Source organism: Photinus pyralis, unplaced genomic scaffold, assembly GCF_008802855.1.
Source record: "Photinus pyralis isolate 1611_PpyrPB1 unplaced genomic scaffold, Ppyr1.3 Ppyr1.4_LG5, whole genome shotgun sequence".
Lineage (NCBI taxonomy): Eukaryota > Metazoa > Arthropoda > Insecta > Coleoptera > Lampyridae > Photinus > Photinus pyralis.
The window spans coordinates 35,133,341-35,150,425 of NW_022170596.1; the positions used below are offsets into that span (position 1 = coordinate 35,133,341).

Sequence of the window (17,085 nt, forward strand, 5' to 3'; positions counted from 1 at the left end):
GGGACTATAAAAATTACATAAACTATCTAGTATATAAAGTATAAAGTTCTAAATTAATATATTTCCAAATTTGGCTAACAAATTATTGACAATTAATGAGAAATCAGTGAAATAAAAATGAATTAAATTCTACTATTTTTATCTGAGCTAGCTGGAAGTAAATGTACAAAAAGGTAAGTTCCAAAAGTACTTCAACATAACAAGACGAAGAAATTGCAAGAAGAATTTGCACCACGACCCTGAAAAAATTTTTAACTTTTTGCAAGATACCAACACCCTTCCTTGGGTCAGAATTAACGAATCACCCAATTTGTACCTAACCGGTACAGTGGGTAAAATATGGTGGTTGGTGTGAACACCAAAGTTTTACCAGTTCAAGATGTATAAAAAAACACCATTGCCAGCTTCTTTCTTGATTTCTTATGAGCAACATTTATGATGTCTTCAAAATCAATTTCTCTCAGTACGCCGTATTCTATACTCATTAATTAAAAACTAAGTCCGTCTTGAAGCCAACTTGGAAATGAATGTTCACTTCTGCAATTTGTTAACAGCATAGGAAAATTCTGATTGATATTTTAATATTCGGAAAAATCTTAGGTACGAGTTGTTGTATTTATGTCAGAGTAGGCATCTGTCATGATAGATTTTCAAATGTAATATTTATTGTAAAATGTTTATGTGTGAATTATAAAATGTGTTCTAAGTATTTCTTGCAATTATTCACAATAAGATACAACACGAGTATTTCTTGAATTTTGATTTTGAACATCCTCATAGTATATTTCACAAAAATGTCAGCATTTACCTTTCGTTCGCCTAAAGCAATTGTTGTCTACTAGACAGAAAATCAAACCACTGATAGATCTCTTTACATGACTCAGATCTTTATTGCAGGTTAGCTGCTAAGGTGTTAATTATCGGAAAAAATTTTTCCTTCACAGATAAATTTACCTAATCCGAAAGCTTCTAGATATTTTTATATGGGAAAGGTTTTTGTATCTTACTTCCGAGAATTTAGCTAGAGCAGGAAGGCCCATTAGGCTATTCTAAGCTGTAATCTTTCACTTTTTATGACGAGGGAAGTCGAGTAGGCCAGGAGTTTTTTAAATTTCTTTTTTATTATACCTGAATCACAATCTCCGTTTTAAACACTCAAATGCGTGCGAAAAGGGGCCTTTAAAACACACGTGCTTTAAAGTTGATAAGTAACGATACTTCAAGTATGACTTTTGAAACTGTCATCTGGATGAAATAAAAAATCCTCTTAGGTCGCTTTCTGTAAATGCAGAACATTTCTTTGGCTTTTGTACCTATCCTTTGGTTGAAGCTTTCACAAACGCGCGTAATTTAGGGTATGCTTCCAAATCTGTTCCACTTTTTAATCGCATCAGCATTGCTTTAAAGTTTTGAATGAATGCACCAAAATATAGAAGATTTAAATACCTTTGACATTTCCTTCATATGTGCCAGCATTATGGATGCATTTAAGACTGTATTCGTAAGTAACTTCCTATTCATCAATGGAAACAACTTTTCATATTCTTTATAATAGGCTTTACTGGAGTTGGATTTTACACCTACCAACGTTTGTTTTGATTTTACGACAATCGATTTAATGGACGGTGTATTATCTTTTTCAACGGAAATCGTTTAATTCACAAAGACGATGATTTTTATAAGCAAACGTCAAGTGACATTTCCATGGCAATCGTGAAATTACGAACACCCAGTCCACTTAGTTAGACATGTATTCGAGTATAACGTCAATATGACTTCATTGTATTTCCTATTTTTAAATTATACTGCAGGTATAATAAAAAATACTATAAGATACACGTGTATAATTGGTCTTTAAAGCACTTGCAACGTTAAAGGCACTCCGCTTTGCGTCGTGCCCTTAAACTCGTTGCGCGTGCTTTAAAGACTTGATTATACACTTGTATCTTAATATACTAATATGATATCCTTAATGTTGTCCAGCTATGCGAAAATATCAAACGCACTTACGCACCCAAAAATTTTGAGATTTGGCTTTAAGATAAAGGTGCGAAGTGTTGAGTATACAAGGATATCGTGTTGTAACGAGTTTTTGCCGTTCGAGTAAAATACACGGTGGGGTTTGCATTCTCATCAAAAATTCTTATAAATGTACACCTTTGAATTTGTTGGGCTTATCGAAGGAAGTTAATTTTGAAGTGGTTGGTTTAAAATATCATAACATTGAGATTGTGTCTATTTATCGTTCACCCAGCGGAGACTTCGATATATTTATGGAGCAATTACTGCATATGTTAGAAACTTTAAATTTTCGTAAATTAATCATTATTACTGGCGATTTTAACGTCAAATTCAATACTAAAGATGAAAAAGCGCACCAGCTATGTAACATTTTTCTAACGTTTGGGTTGAAGCAGTCCGTTTTTGAGAACACTAGAATGCAATCATGTCTGGACAATATTTTTACAAACATTCCAGACTTTTCAGTTACGGTCTTTGATACATATTTTTCTGATCACAATGCTGTTGGTTTTACCCTTGGCATCACTTCCCATAAAGATTGTAGTGGAAATAATGGTAGAATTACATATAGACCAATCACCAACATTGGATTATTTCGCATGTATAATATATTACAATATGTCAATTGGGAGTTTATCAGTGACGAACGAATTGATTCCGAGACTAAATTCGATATGTTTGTAACACTTTTCTCAGAGACTATTGTTACCACTTTTCCTCTAAAGTGTAGGCTTGCAACTTCTACTTCCAGGGAAGTAAACTGGTTTACTGATAGCTTAAAGCAACTACGTTCAACACTGCAACTCTGTAGTGATATGCTTAAATCTAAAAATCTAATTCATCTCTAGTCACAAAGGAGATGCTCAGAAATGTGAAATTGAGATACAAAAATGAATTATCAAAAGCGAAAAAGATGACAAATGATAAATTCATAAAAAAACTCTAAAAATAAGGTAGCTGCGATGTGGCAAATCATTAAAGGCAAGAACACAGCAAAATTTGAACCATGCGCTGAACTGAATTGTAACATTTTTAATGACTATTTCATTGACTCAATTGATAACATTGTTAACAATATTCCAATTGATCATGATATAGATCCTTTAGATTTTATGGAATTGAGCCATTTTACCTTTAGCTTTAAAGAAGTGGGCTTTAGTACAATTAGGGAGTGTATCGATCGACTAAGAAATAGCTGTAGCAAAGATCCTTATGACATTACTGTAAAAATTGTGAAGTCAATGAAGGATGTTATACTATCTCCATTGACAAAGTTAATTAATAAATGTATTGCGAGTGGTACGTTTCCTTCCGTATTAAAAATTTCTAAAGTAGTACCAATTTTTAAAAAAGGTTGCTTGTCTGATCCTAATAACTATAGAGCTATTTCTTTGACGCCCGTGTTTAGCAAAATTTTTGAATCTGTTTTAAAACTTCAAATGGAAACTTATTTCGAGGATCATCATATAATTAGTCAATCGCAATTTGGGTTTAGAAAAGGGAAGTCTACTGCTCTGGCTGTGAGTAATTTAGCAAGAACAGTTATGAAAGGATTTGAAAATAAAAAATACATTAGTTTAGCAGGTCTTGATTTTACCAAAGCATTTGACTGCGTATCACATAAAATCTTAATCGATAAACTAAGAAATTATGGTTTTGGAAACAAAAGTGCACAGTTAATCCACTCTTATTTATCAAATAGACAACAGTATGTAATTTACGATAATGGTGTTTCAAAATTGTCACAATTAAAGCACGGTGTGCCACAGGGATCTGTTTTGGGGCCCATCTTGTTCCTTATATATATTAATGATCTTCCGCATTGTGACCTATACACCGACCACATTATGTTTGCTGATGACACTTCTCTTATTAAACAATTTGATAGTGAAGAAGAAATCAATGAGTGCATGAAGTTAGCTATAGGAAGAGTTGATAAATGGGTAAAATCAAACAACACAGCGCTTTAAATGCATCAAAGACACAAACCATGACACTAACGCTAAGGAAACAAAAATTCATTAATCAAAATTCAGATTTTAGGATATTGGGAGTAACGTTAGATCCACATCTAACTTGGAACAGACATGTAGCTATTCAAAGTGCTAAATTATCTAAAGCTATATTTGTTATCAGGAATCTTAAAAGAGTTGCTTCAATGGAAACTGTAATTACAGCCTATTATGGCATTTTTCATTCAATTTTATCATATGCAATTCTTGCATGGGGCCATTCGAAACATGCAAATACTTTATTTGCCTTACAACGGAAGTGTATCCGAATAATAAAAAATATCAAGTACAGAGAGTGCTGTAGGAGTGGATTTGTTGAGCTAGGTATCTTGACACTCCCTTGTACATATATACTTCAATGCCTACTCTATATTAAAGAGAACATAGTTTCACAAACTGTAAAACAGGATTTGCATAGTTATAACACAAGGAACAAAGAACACATTTACATAACTTTTCATAGGCTCAATAAAACAAAGGATGGCGTATCATATTATGGGATGAAGTTTTATAATGCATTACCCACGAAAACTAAAAACTTAGATTCACTATCATTCAAAGCTAGTGTAAAGGAATATTTAAAACGTCGAGCATTCTACTCACTAAACGAATTTTTGAACAATAGTTTCAATGACTTAGATTGCTAGCTCTGTTTGTGAAGATGTTGCGATTTTGTTGTCTAAATGTATATTTATTTTGTCCTTTGTCATTTTACCTAATTGTCATCTTGTCTAAGAAAATAGGTTTTAAATTTATATTGTATTGGTAGATAATTTTATTTATGGTCAATTATGTCTGTGCAAAATGACGTGTGAAAATACTTGTAAGTATAAATCACCAATAAAGCATACATACATACATACATACAATAGTCCGGCATAGTGCAATTTCTATAAACTTCTATAGGTAATACTGTGAGCACCTCAGAAAAATGTTATCTAGACCATACTCTAAAGTCTAAAGAATTCTTTACACCATATAAGTACCAAAACTAAGTCATCTAAAGATTTTTGGAGAACTTTCAAGCCTGGATATAGTTTCGAAATCACTTGAAATCGTCGGAGATCCCTTGAAATCCCCAAATTGTTCGCCGAAGTTCCCTACTGGTTTCTCCCTCTGGTGTTAAGCAACTCCAGAATGGCTCTTTGTTACCATTTTCAAGGAGTATTAAAATTTCTGTAGAGAAAACTGCCTTACTAAGTAACATCCATGAAAATAACTTTTCGTTTTTTCAGAATAAAGTAAACAATATGGACCCCGTTTTACAAATTGTACCTATAGTTTGTTGAAAATTGCCTAATTTTTGCGCGTTTTAATGCATGACGCGGGTAGAGTGGTACAATGTATATCGTTTATGATTCTCATAAATCACGTCATTTACCTCTTTCTGTGCCATAAAAATTGTACACTTTTTAATAGCTCCACATTTAACTAAAATGAAAATGCGAGAGCGCTCCGTAATTTTAAACACACTGGCATGTATAAATAAACACGCCGAAGGCTATTTTAAAAGCGTGTGATGAGTATAAACGTTCTGATTTAATTATACGTTTATGCCTACCTAAATTGAATGCGTTTTATTGATTAAAAAGTCAAATTGGAACGAAAACAGTTTACTGTACGCAAGGCGAGTATTTTCGTAATTTCCCGCTAGGTGAAGGTTAGTGTAGGCAATAATAATCCAACAGGAGAAACCATTCTAAAACAGGAACAGGGAAATCGTGATGGAAATTAGTTATTTTTGAACCCCTTGTTAGTGTAGATCGTCTCCAACAAACAATCATATAATTAACTTAAACAGTATGTTGAAAACCGACCAACACTCGCACGATAAATGCCGGCATTTTTCTAAAGCAACCCCTAAATGAGTTTCAGTTAATTTTCACATTTTTACCGTTCGTGAACTGTACGTGAATTCTAACCTAAAAGCGGAAAAGGGATGTTTATGTATTTTCGAAAGGTAGATGAATGTTTAGTGTGGCTCGATTGTTAATTAACCCTTTCATTATCCCTGTAACTTTAACGTATTCTAGTCATGTTTGTTGAATGTTAAGGGACTTCTAATGCTGTGCTGTGTATGAAATTGTCATGCATTTTTAATAGATAGTATTAATGCCTTTTTAATGTAATCCAGTATCAAATGAATTGTTTCTGTTATTAGAGCATGTTGTTGATTAATAAATTTGTTACCTATAATTTGTTTACCAGTAGTATTGTGCACTTTTTGTTTTGAATGTTAATAATCACCCGAGTAAAATCTAGATAAGATTGTATCTACATTTTATAACTTGTTGCTGTATTAAAACCCCTTTCTGTGAACTGTGATAATTTGCGAGCCATTGCATTAGGCGAAATATTTATACCGTAATCGTTTTCGAAAGATTTTAATTCGGGCGGTATCTTTTTTTCACGGGGGAGATACTGGCCGTTATCTAATTATACGGAATGCCCAACGATGCTCCATTTACCTGGAAACGATCCGTGCATACTGGGGAGTGTGTAATCCTTTTAATTGGTTCAAAGCACTTTCTGTTAGGTTTGTCCACAAGTCATATGCGTACGAGTCAATTTAGAACTGATTCACACGGGAAATCGACGTCTGTGAATGAGTAGTGCATTGTGTAATGTTTGAGTAAGGGTAGGTCTTTCCATTTCCTCAGAGAAGTTTTTGAACAATTGTGTTAAGGAATTGATCTGGAGAGCAAGGTTGCTTATAATAGGAAAGATGATGAATAATTTCAAGTTCTCATTGTGAAGTAACACGTACTTTATTAATTTTTAAAGAAATTCTGTGCGATTTTAGAAATCAAATGCAACAATATCCTTTAAGGTTTAGTTTCAGTGTAACTGACACTTACTTTCCATATAAACAATTAGAACTTAACTGTCGCTCAAATTGAGCAGAAGGTAGTGAAACTAACCCTCAGACACGCCGATTCTGGAACGAAAGTGTATGCTTAATAACTCATAATCGGTGGCGCATTCGTTGCCAATGATGGATGGGTTCTTAGCAACAAGTACGTGCTTAGCAAGTGAAGAATTGATAATTATGTACACGTACTGTAATCGATAACCTTCAAAAGACTATTTTTTCTCCGGCACTTTTGATAAACAAGTTAAGAGGTCTATGCACGATGTTTGTGCAATTTCTTCGATGAAATTTGTGAATAAATAAAGATTTCTCTCCACCAACTTAACCGAAAATAGAGTGTGACACGAGGACTCTAATTCCTGTCCATTAACGAATAAATTGAGAACGTTGCCTAAATTTGGCATCATTCCGAAGTGATTACGAAAAAAAAACAAAATAGATATCAATGAGCTTTCTACGATTTTCCAGTGCCGAGACCGGGTTCCTCACACAGAAGGACGAATACACGGACGGAAAAACCCCCGTAATAAGACACTTGATTTTTGAAATGTGCGGTAATAATGTCGCCGTAATAGACGACTTCAGATTGTCCCATTCTTAAATTTTGATTTTATCGGGAAGATAAAGTCAACGTAGAATTTCTGCTATATCATATATTTGGAAGAATCTGAGAAAATTCGAAAGATGCTAAGTGTCTATGACGTACAGCAGCTTCTGAGGATTACTTAAATAGGTTTCTGTTCCGGAAAATGTAAAGATTATAAACAATTGGTAGGTTCTGAAAATTCCAAATACTCGGAACAATTTTGAACAGCCTAAGGGTTTGTCAGTTCTGAAAACTTAGCTGGGAGCTGGGAAGTATTTCAAAGTTAATGGAATTTTTAGAGGTTGTTTGAGGACATGCCAGGATATCTAATTTTTCGACCTCGAGGACCGTGTGCCAACTTAGGGGAGGCCCTAAAAGTCCAAAATTTTTTGTTTTTTCAGTGGGTGGCTTATATCTCGTGAAATAAGACTATTTTTTGTATCATAGCGCATTAAAAAGTTGTAGGGCACTAAGTTTGCTAAAGTTTGGCTGGTGAAACGAATTGTTAGGTAGATACAATATTAGCGGAAATATAGTTCATTAAAGTATTGTAAAAAAAATTACCCAAAATCCAAGGTAACTATTTATGACCATTCGATCATCTTGGAACATCTCTGACTCCCTTCCCTTACGAAAAGCCTAGTCATTTAGTGAAACGCTGTGAGGTAGTTTCTCTTCCCCTTGTAGATTGATAAGGGACACCATTTATCGACCTCGAAAAGGAGGGGAACCCAATCGCTTAGCCCTAGAAACTACACTCTGCCACAGTTTCAGTGAACGACTAGTTTCATGGAATGACGGATTTCACTAAAATAGTACGACATATACACAATGTACAAGTAGATCAAATTTAAAACCAGGAATTGGTAATGAATAATGAGAGTAATAGAAGTATAAAATTTATTAAGCGGCAGAGCAAAGCGATACAAGCTTTATAGGGGAGTCGATGGTGTCCGGCGTCTGTCCGTCTGTCCGCGAACACGATAACTGTCAAATGCTTGGACCGATTTGGTTCAAACTTTGCACAGGTGACCTATATGCCACAAGTAATACTAGTAAGCCTATTGAAAATAGGTCAAATCCAATGACCCCTTGGGGTCACGCCTCTCTGTCTCTGGAAAACACCCTTGAACCTATTCGGTTCAAACTTTGCACAGTTTACATATCTACCATATGTAACAAGCCAATTGAAAGTTGGTCAAATCCAATGACACCGTGGAGTCACACCGAGGTGCTCTGCCGCTTTTTTAAACGCTCTTTATGTGTTTACTTATTTTATTTTATTTATTTTATACTAGATGTTAAACTGACATTTTAATAGGTTTGAATGAGTGGGCTGTCGCTCTTTAACAGGGTGGGAGATAAGGTGGTCACTTTAATCGCAATGGTAGATAAAGTGAAACAGATGATTGCGCATTCTAATGACATCTGCCATTGTAATTTCAAATGGGAAGCAGCGCACGAAGTAAATTGAAGTTCTGAACACAATACAATGCTGTTTACAGGGAAATGACCGAGACGGTAGGACCTAAGCTTGCTATTTTTAACACGACGATAAAGGGATTAAGGAAACCTAACCATCTTTCAATCAATGGCTAAAATATCATTCCAACCAGTGTGCATAATCAAATAATCAGAGACCTCAGAAACGTGCTCAGGAGTGAAGTTGCTCCTTTCCCAACGTATCTCCTCACAGAAGAAGGGATGCAGAAAATGGATGCTGAATCATGCGTTCTTTCGTATCGTGGGTTAAGACGTAGATCAAGTCAATTGAAGTCATCTTTTAGGAAGTTTGCTAAAACTAAAACCCTTAATGGTATTGAAAAAAAGAAGGCACTGCAGATGTATAGCAAGAACCCTAGTCTTTAGGGTTGTTGGCGATTTTTAATTAATATAGTAAAGTCGAGTGCTCCCGAGCGATTGCAAACATTCCAGAATAAAATACGTCATATTTCTCGGAAAGATGACGTCACATCCGCCTTCGTTCTTTATCGCCAATGACTAATTTTACATGGGGCCTCGAAGTCTATGGAAATTTCTGGTGTTGCTACAGTACTTTTATGAAAAATATTGAATAACATAAAAACTATGAGGTTCAGACACCGGACGTCTCTTATAAACCACTGCGCGATTTCGGTAAAAAGGAGGTGGACCTAGTATCAGAAACTTCGAAAAACGAGAAACGATTCGACTCAACTTTCATCCAAAAAGGATGAACTGACAAAATATCCTTTCTAGTCTCTTTAAGGTTCAAATTTTCAAAAAGAAACCTTTATTTGTATGAAGCGCAAGCAAAGCAGTTCTATTCCGGTAATAAATTTATATTTATGGTTCCAATTCGCTTCCAAAGGAGTATAATTTTGTCATAAACTTAATGTCAACTTTTAGTGTTCTGTCAATGGATTTTATTAGATACCTAACGAAATAAATATAAGTGACTTAAAAGGGCTGGTTTTTGATGTTAGTTAAACATATTCTATAATCGATATATAACCTCCTATGCGAATCCCATTTCTCCCTTGGGAACTAACCGCCAGGCAGACTTAACGGTACTATAAAAACCGGCTCTAAATGAATAAGTCTTTTAATGCATTTCCATATTCAAAAGTCAATACCTAATTAACTGGCAGTCATGTATACAAAACAATTTCGAATGCTCATTACAACTTGAGTTTAATTGCTACTGTATTTCTGTTTCAGCCTCAGTTAATTTCTGTTTGTGGGCGATTTTCACTCTTTCAGTAACAAACGAGTTGAGCGAGCTTGATTTATAAAAAGGATTACAATTTGAGTTTAAGCACAGGTAATTCAACTAGCAAACATTTACATTATACCAAGTTGCGTATTGTGAATGTAACAATCTGTAGTAGATGTAAATTACAACAGATTTGTACATGGTCCAATCCACATGAATCGTTTGTAATACATTTATTACCAGTAGGCATATAGGGATAAATACTACAAGTAATCATAATACAGTACTTTTAACTCACAATGGGAAACAAGCTTTTCTAAACATTAACTAATTTGAAATAGTTCTTGATTGCGCAACATATTTTTACAGAAGTGGACAAGAGCTGTCAAAAGAGATGCTTTTACTTCCAATGGATATTTAATTCACGAAACAGAAGTAAATCACTAATTCACATTACCTATTCATATACAGGGTGGCAATTTGAAATCTTACCACCCCCCATGTCTTAGTAAATAAACGAGATATTTAAAAAAATCAAAATCCGTTTCGGTAATTCGGAGGGGGAATCACAATGACATAGTTGGCGAAGCACCCCCTCCAACCCCCTGCGTCCCAGCCACCCCAACTTTTAAATCTTAAATAGTGACCCCCCATGTGTGATACGTCGTTGGAAAGCTCTCTATAGTTCGTCTATGTTCGCCGGTTGCGTTTGAAATACGACATATTGCAAATGTATCATATGTATTAGAAAAAAAGAGTGGACAAAAAAATTCGTGATAAAATACATTGCCGTTTCCCTATGGTTCATTCTACCTGGGACACACTGTATACAAAAGCAAACACGTGACGTTAACTTCAAGAACTACTTTACCATCCACAAATAACTAAATTTCATAAAACAAATGTATAATCTAATTAATTCAAAATGTAAATAAACTAGCACGCACAATCGTAAGTATCTGTTTCGGAATGTGAGTTTAGCTTAAGCGTAGGTTAAAATCCATGACTTCCGTTGTAGTAAAAATCGTTGCCATAGATTTTAAACTACGCTTAAACTACTTAAATATGTCGGTGCAAACGGCCATTAATCTTCGCAACGACAAAAGTAACGTAGGCCATCGAAGGATATGTTCTTCGTAACGACAGAATTAATGTACGTAGAATTGGAAGTACCGAAGAGATTCACAAAAGTAATAATCTCAATCTAACTTAAGATGGTGGGTCAATGTCATCCAGGTTTTTCGTCGACGCGACGTAATCCGAAATACTCAGGTAAATAATAACGAAAAAGTAAACCAGAAGAGAAAAGGAGTCTTAGGGGAGAACAATGAGAAACACAAGGCGTTAAGACAATTACGTGTTAAGAATAATGTTGAGTCAATATTTGTATACCTCACAGCTAACTACTTGTAAATATAAATCCGCTAAGCGTATCCAATGGAGTAGCCACAACACATCAGAAATAAAAAGAAACACTCCAAAGAACTAACTAAGTCAAGATAGTAATGGCGTATTAAAGAAATGACAACCAACCACTATGAAAGCAGAATATTCTCCTACGCCAGACAGAATTAAAGACGAAGGGATAGAATTACAACCAGAAATGTATACTTGGATGGTCTCTAGCGGTAAAATAAAGAACTAATAACAACTCTACCACAGAACTAACTTACATGTAAATTAAACAGAAACTATCAGAGGAAATACATCTCGTAGATAGGCGATTTCCACCGAATGAAAGCGAAAAATTTTGCTTTAATACATCTTATAACACCGACATTTGGACAAAACCCTCTGACGTATTAAAACGTTCAATTGGAAACTACTTTGGTACGCTTGAGTTTCCTGGATATGCAATAAATAAAACGTATCGCCGTTTCCAGAAGTTGCCCAGGTGTTTCAGATTGCTCCTCGAATGTTTGCATAAAAGGTATATATTGATGAATGGTTTCCACGATCATCGGTAAGCTCGTAAATATTTCATACGCCGCGCCGTCTGCAATATATACTGATCTCCGTCAACATGAAGTGTAATATTTGTCGAGACTCCAGCACGTAAAAACACTTCCAGTCTTCACAAATATTGACGGAGGCCTTTGATGTTTTTCGGTTATAATAAAATATTCCGGTGTAGAACGAGTTTACTCATTATGGCAGTTTGTGAAAACAAACCAAGCTCTCTAAACGAACGATGCGGAACTTTAAAACTGCTTAATGGAACAAATCGATATCAAGGGTAACGGCGGAAGGATAAAGGAAGAGCTGAACAAGGGGTGTCTAAGCTTAGCTTTACTTGTTGCTGCAGATTGCACTTTGTAAATTCTCCGTTAGGTTACGCATTGGAACAATTATTTTATTCTTACTTGTGGTTTGCGCGATAAGTCAACAAAAATGTTCTGAATACTAAATATAGGTACCTATGTGAATTTTATTTAAAGTGTTTTCGAAAAATTAAGCATAACTTTTTCCACATTCTTTATGAAACGTGAATGGAAACGCTGGTTATGTGGCGCTATTTAAACTTCAGGAAACCAAGGGATGTACGTGAACTCTCCTACAGCTTATCTGTTTGCAATAGTGATTAATCGTTAAATGCTCGAGAGAGAACAAGTCAGCTCCTAGGGCCTTCTTAAACACTTACAGTGATTGAATCGTGTTTGACATCTTTTGCGAGCATATTTCTAATTCGTATCGAAAGGCCTATATTTTTGTTCTTATTTTGAGTTTCTTGAGTTTTCATAAGGCTCTCCTTACAGAGTGTAGCTGTACGAATCTTCATTTTTCATAAAAAATAGTATTGGCACTGTGTGATTCCCAAGGGTTATCATTATTAATATACGTGCATCCAACCATATTTTATTAACTTTTTGGGTATGGTATATTGATTAAACACTATATAAATTATCATAATACCTTGCATCAGATGTGTCATTTCTATTTTTTTTAAATTGTTAGGCTGAGTATGGATGTCAAAAATTCAAGTTTTCGTAGCACTCGAAAATACGCCATTTTTTCTATTATCTTTAGGTTTTGGGTAGTTTTAGTTCCGAAGGACAGATTTTGCTTACTCACAACACTATGGTTTGAATAAGGCATGATATAAACATGGATATTTTTTATATTTTGTCACACTTTTTGGTACAAAAAATGGGCGTCAAATGTGACATTTCGCTGATCACATTCAAACAGCGAAGTATCGTTTCGTTGCTAGGGGCAGAGAAGCGGAAAACAGGCAGAGAAATTTTACTTCTCTGACTTTTGATTTCTATGCCTGTGGTGACTAGCCGTTTATATACAAGAATTTCCAGCATACTAATACAAAAAATTTAGTGTTTACCACGGGCGAATGAGATCTGCTGACACGTCGAAATTTCCCGAAAACTCACTTCTCGTCCTTGGTAAACAATATACTATTTTTTTGCATAGTTATCAAATTACCGGACTTTTTTAACGAAAAATCGTATGGAATTCACGATTTATACTATGCGTTTCCATGGCGTTTAGTCCTATCTATGAACAGTTTCATCAATTGAGTGACAGTAAATCGCGAATGTCAATGATATTATTCAATTATGTCTTATTAAGGATCACTATACAAAAAAATTTCGTATACAACACATTTTGAAAGTGAATTTGCAGTTTGTTTAATGAGGGCGAACTAGTTGTGCAAATAACTATTATTTTGTTATCCATTTAACTCATTTGCATGTTAAAATACATTATTTGGTCATAGGTCCCAACAGTAGGGGTTTTCTTACATCTTGCTTTCTACTTTGCAACATTATGTGTACCAATATATACACATACCCTTTTCTGTTACTGTCTGTTTACTTTTCTCACTGATTTGTAATAATTATATTCCATTTATCTTTTTTTTAACTTTTTTTATAATAATGTTAATAATGCAGTATGTATACGCTTCTATATTTACTTTTATGTTTGTTCATTTATGGATTACTAAGAATCTGTTGAACAATAAACTTTACTGATTACTAATTAAAATGTGTTTGATTATAAAGGTATACGGTATACGATATGTGTCCATAATCTTTCTACGTCTAATAAACTATAATAATATGCCCCACTGTATCGGTGCGAGCTTTTTCATCACGTGTTATGCCCAGGGTGATCTTATTGGCTAGAGCCCGACATGTCCCGCACGCGCACTATGCAAAACCAAACCAACGTTAAGTGCATCCCGGCGTTCATTATTTCGTGTTAAATAGTGCGTATAATCAAGTCTTTAAAGCACTTGCAACGTTAAAGGCACTCCGCTTCGCGTCGTGCCCTTAAAGAATTGATTAGACACTTGTATCTTAATATACTATCACTTTGACTTTGACTGTTCGGTCGGTCGGAGGGTCAGCTGTAAAGGTTTTTTAAGTATAACTCTCGAAGGAATCATCGTAGAATGCTCGGATTTGAAGAATTAGCTTTGTGCCACAATTCTATGCATGCAGATTATATTTCAGCACAAAAAGTTTCATTCATAGTAAAACTGTAACATAAAATTAATGAGTTTGCTAGTAAAACCTCGATCCGTCACAGAAAAGTAGCTCGACGCATCGAGTGCTTTCCAACTTGTTTATTTGAAATTTGTATTCCAAAATGTCATTATCTAAGTGTAAGCGAGCCATCAACAAGAAAGGATTAAACCATTCATTTCAGTAGGGGGTGGAAAGGGTTAAACTGGAACGAGAGGATTAGAAAATATAAGTAACTAGTTGACCCGACAGGCGTTGTCCTGTCTTAGCTAGAATATTTAATTCGAATTGGAATAAATAATTAAAATATTGATTTCAAAAACATAGTGATTATTGTAATGCTTTTTGATAGATAACATTGTTAGTTTTGTTTTCTGGCGCGTAAATAAACTTGAAAGTTTTCCGACACGAGATCAGGCGACCTACAATTGGTCATGTGTAAAACATGGATTTTCCAAATTGATCTCACAAACACTGCGACTGCCTTTACGTTACAAAATGCAAGTCGCACTGGAAATTGTAAACGTTTAAAGTTGAATGGATTGTCGCTCGGAATCATACCGATGCGTGGAATCAAAACGTACTTCCTATTCGAAATTGTGGCGTCGATGAAGTTCATTAATTTCTTCACCGCATGCCGGGTGCCATTACAATGACGTGGCTGGTATAGTGTAATATGTAATAGTGTAATGTAGTACATTAAGTTTGCGAGTGTGTTAGTTCTCTGTCATAATTAGTTGTTTTTGCCCGGATATTTGGGATGTTTCCAGAAAACCGTAACTAGTTTAAGTTTTCATTAATTTCTTCAATTGTTATCGAACGCAAAACGGATTTTGTTATAATCCACTTTGTTTAATAGAAGTTTAGAATAAATGTTGCCTGTGTTGATTCATGTAAATCGTGTGTTTATTCGAACCCTTTTAACGATCCAGATAAATTATGATCAATTTGTTGATGCGTACCCAAGGTTTATTGGCAAGTGTTTTCAAGATTTGTGTAACTCTTTTTGGAATTTAAGGAATTTGATCGTGGCCGTTAGTTGTCATAAAATTTGGAATTTGAATTTGATATTGTGACGGGATGTCCTGGGAAAATTTTAATGACAGAGCTAGCTAGATTTAAGGTGCATGGTTCATTTTGAACTGACCATTGCACACAGCAATGTTTCGCTTCGTAATGGCTTTTCAGATTATATTCTTTAAAATAGTATATTATATACCGCGGGACTGAAGTAGTACTTTTAATCCCGAAGGTAAAGTTTATGGCCCGACCGAAGGGAGGGCCATAATTTACCTGAGGGATTAAGACCACTACTTCAGTCGCAAGGTATATACGATATTTTTCGTACTTCCGAAACTGAAACACTTAATATGTATGGAGTTAGAGAACGCGTTCTTTCAAAAAATCGCTGCTTAACAAGTTACCATAGGAACGTTGCGTTGGTATGACAATCACTATGGTATGGTAACAAAAATAATTTGGAAACTGTCATTGCTAGTGTCATAATTTTGGTGGTGGGGTGGTCGGTGACAAAGGTGTATTTTATATTGATAAAAAGCAGCCAAACTAGGTATAGAATGGATACCACCGAAATCTAAAAAACTATATGAGCAGCAGTACGATGCGTTTAAGAAGTAGTGCCGCATACAAAATGTGGAACAACCTACTGAAATTGCCTTGTTAGTAATTTCATCCTTCCGGGATTTTCGTCTAAATTTAATCCCGGCGGGACAAAAAGTGACACTTCAGTACTTCTCATAAAGGAGTGAAGTTCTTCCTTTAGTCCCGGAAGTACGAAAAAATATAAACGTTTTCCTTGCAAAGAAAACAAACGGGTTTTTCTGAAATGAATATTACGAGATAAGTTAATTTACAAATAGTGGTACAGTAGAAGCGTTTTTAACAACACTAACTATAGGTAGGTACCTAACATTGTAATGGACAAATAAATATTTGCTAGTCCACTCTTCGCTCAAAGCCCTTCGCCCTTATTTTGCAGATCGTTTGGCCATGCTAACTAACAATAAATTCCGATAACAGCGATGTTATACAATCACGCATGCACAGAAGACTCCGGAACAGTGGCGTAGCTAGGGTTCTCTGGGCCCAGTGCGGATCCAAATTTCTGGGCCCCCAAAGAAATACGAAATATGTGTGATAACCTAATGGGAAACATTTAAACAAAAATAAGGTATATTTGGTTTAGGACATTTATTTACAGCGTTTTGTGCAAAAAAAATACATTTAAGTTCTATAAACTTATTTTACGTGCTTTCGTATTAGCAAAATCAGCAATAACAGAATTGAAATCAATCGTGCAGCGGTTTTGTCAACTGCATAAAAGTAATGAATAGCATAGAACATAACAGAATGAATTACGAAGGCCGGCTTGTTTTAGCTCATTTTTGATTAGC

The 17,085-nt window shown here is 35.0% G+C and overlaps 1 long non-coding RNA gene across 1 annotated transcript in view; it reads right to left on the minus strand.

The window, feature by feature from the left end:
* Positions 1 to 17,085, minus strand: part of LOC116170386 — a 101,146-nt gene that overhangs the window by 3,349 nt on the left and 80,712 nt on the right. The window lies entirely within an intron of this gene.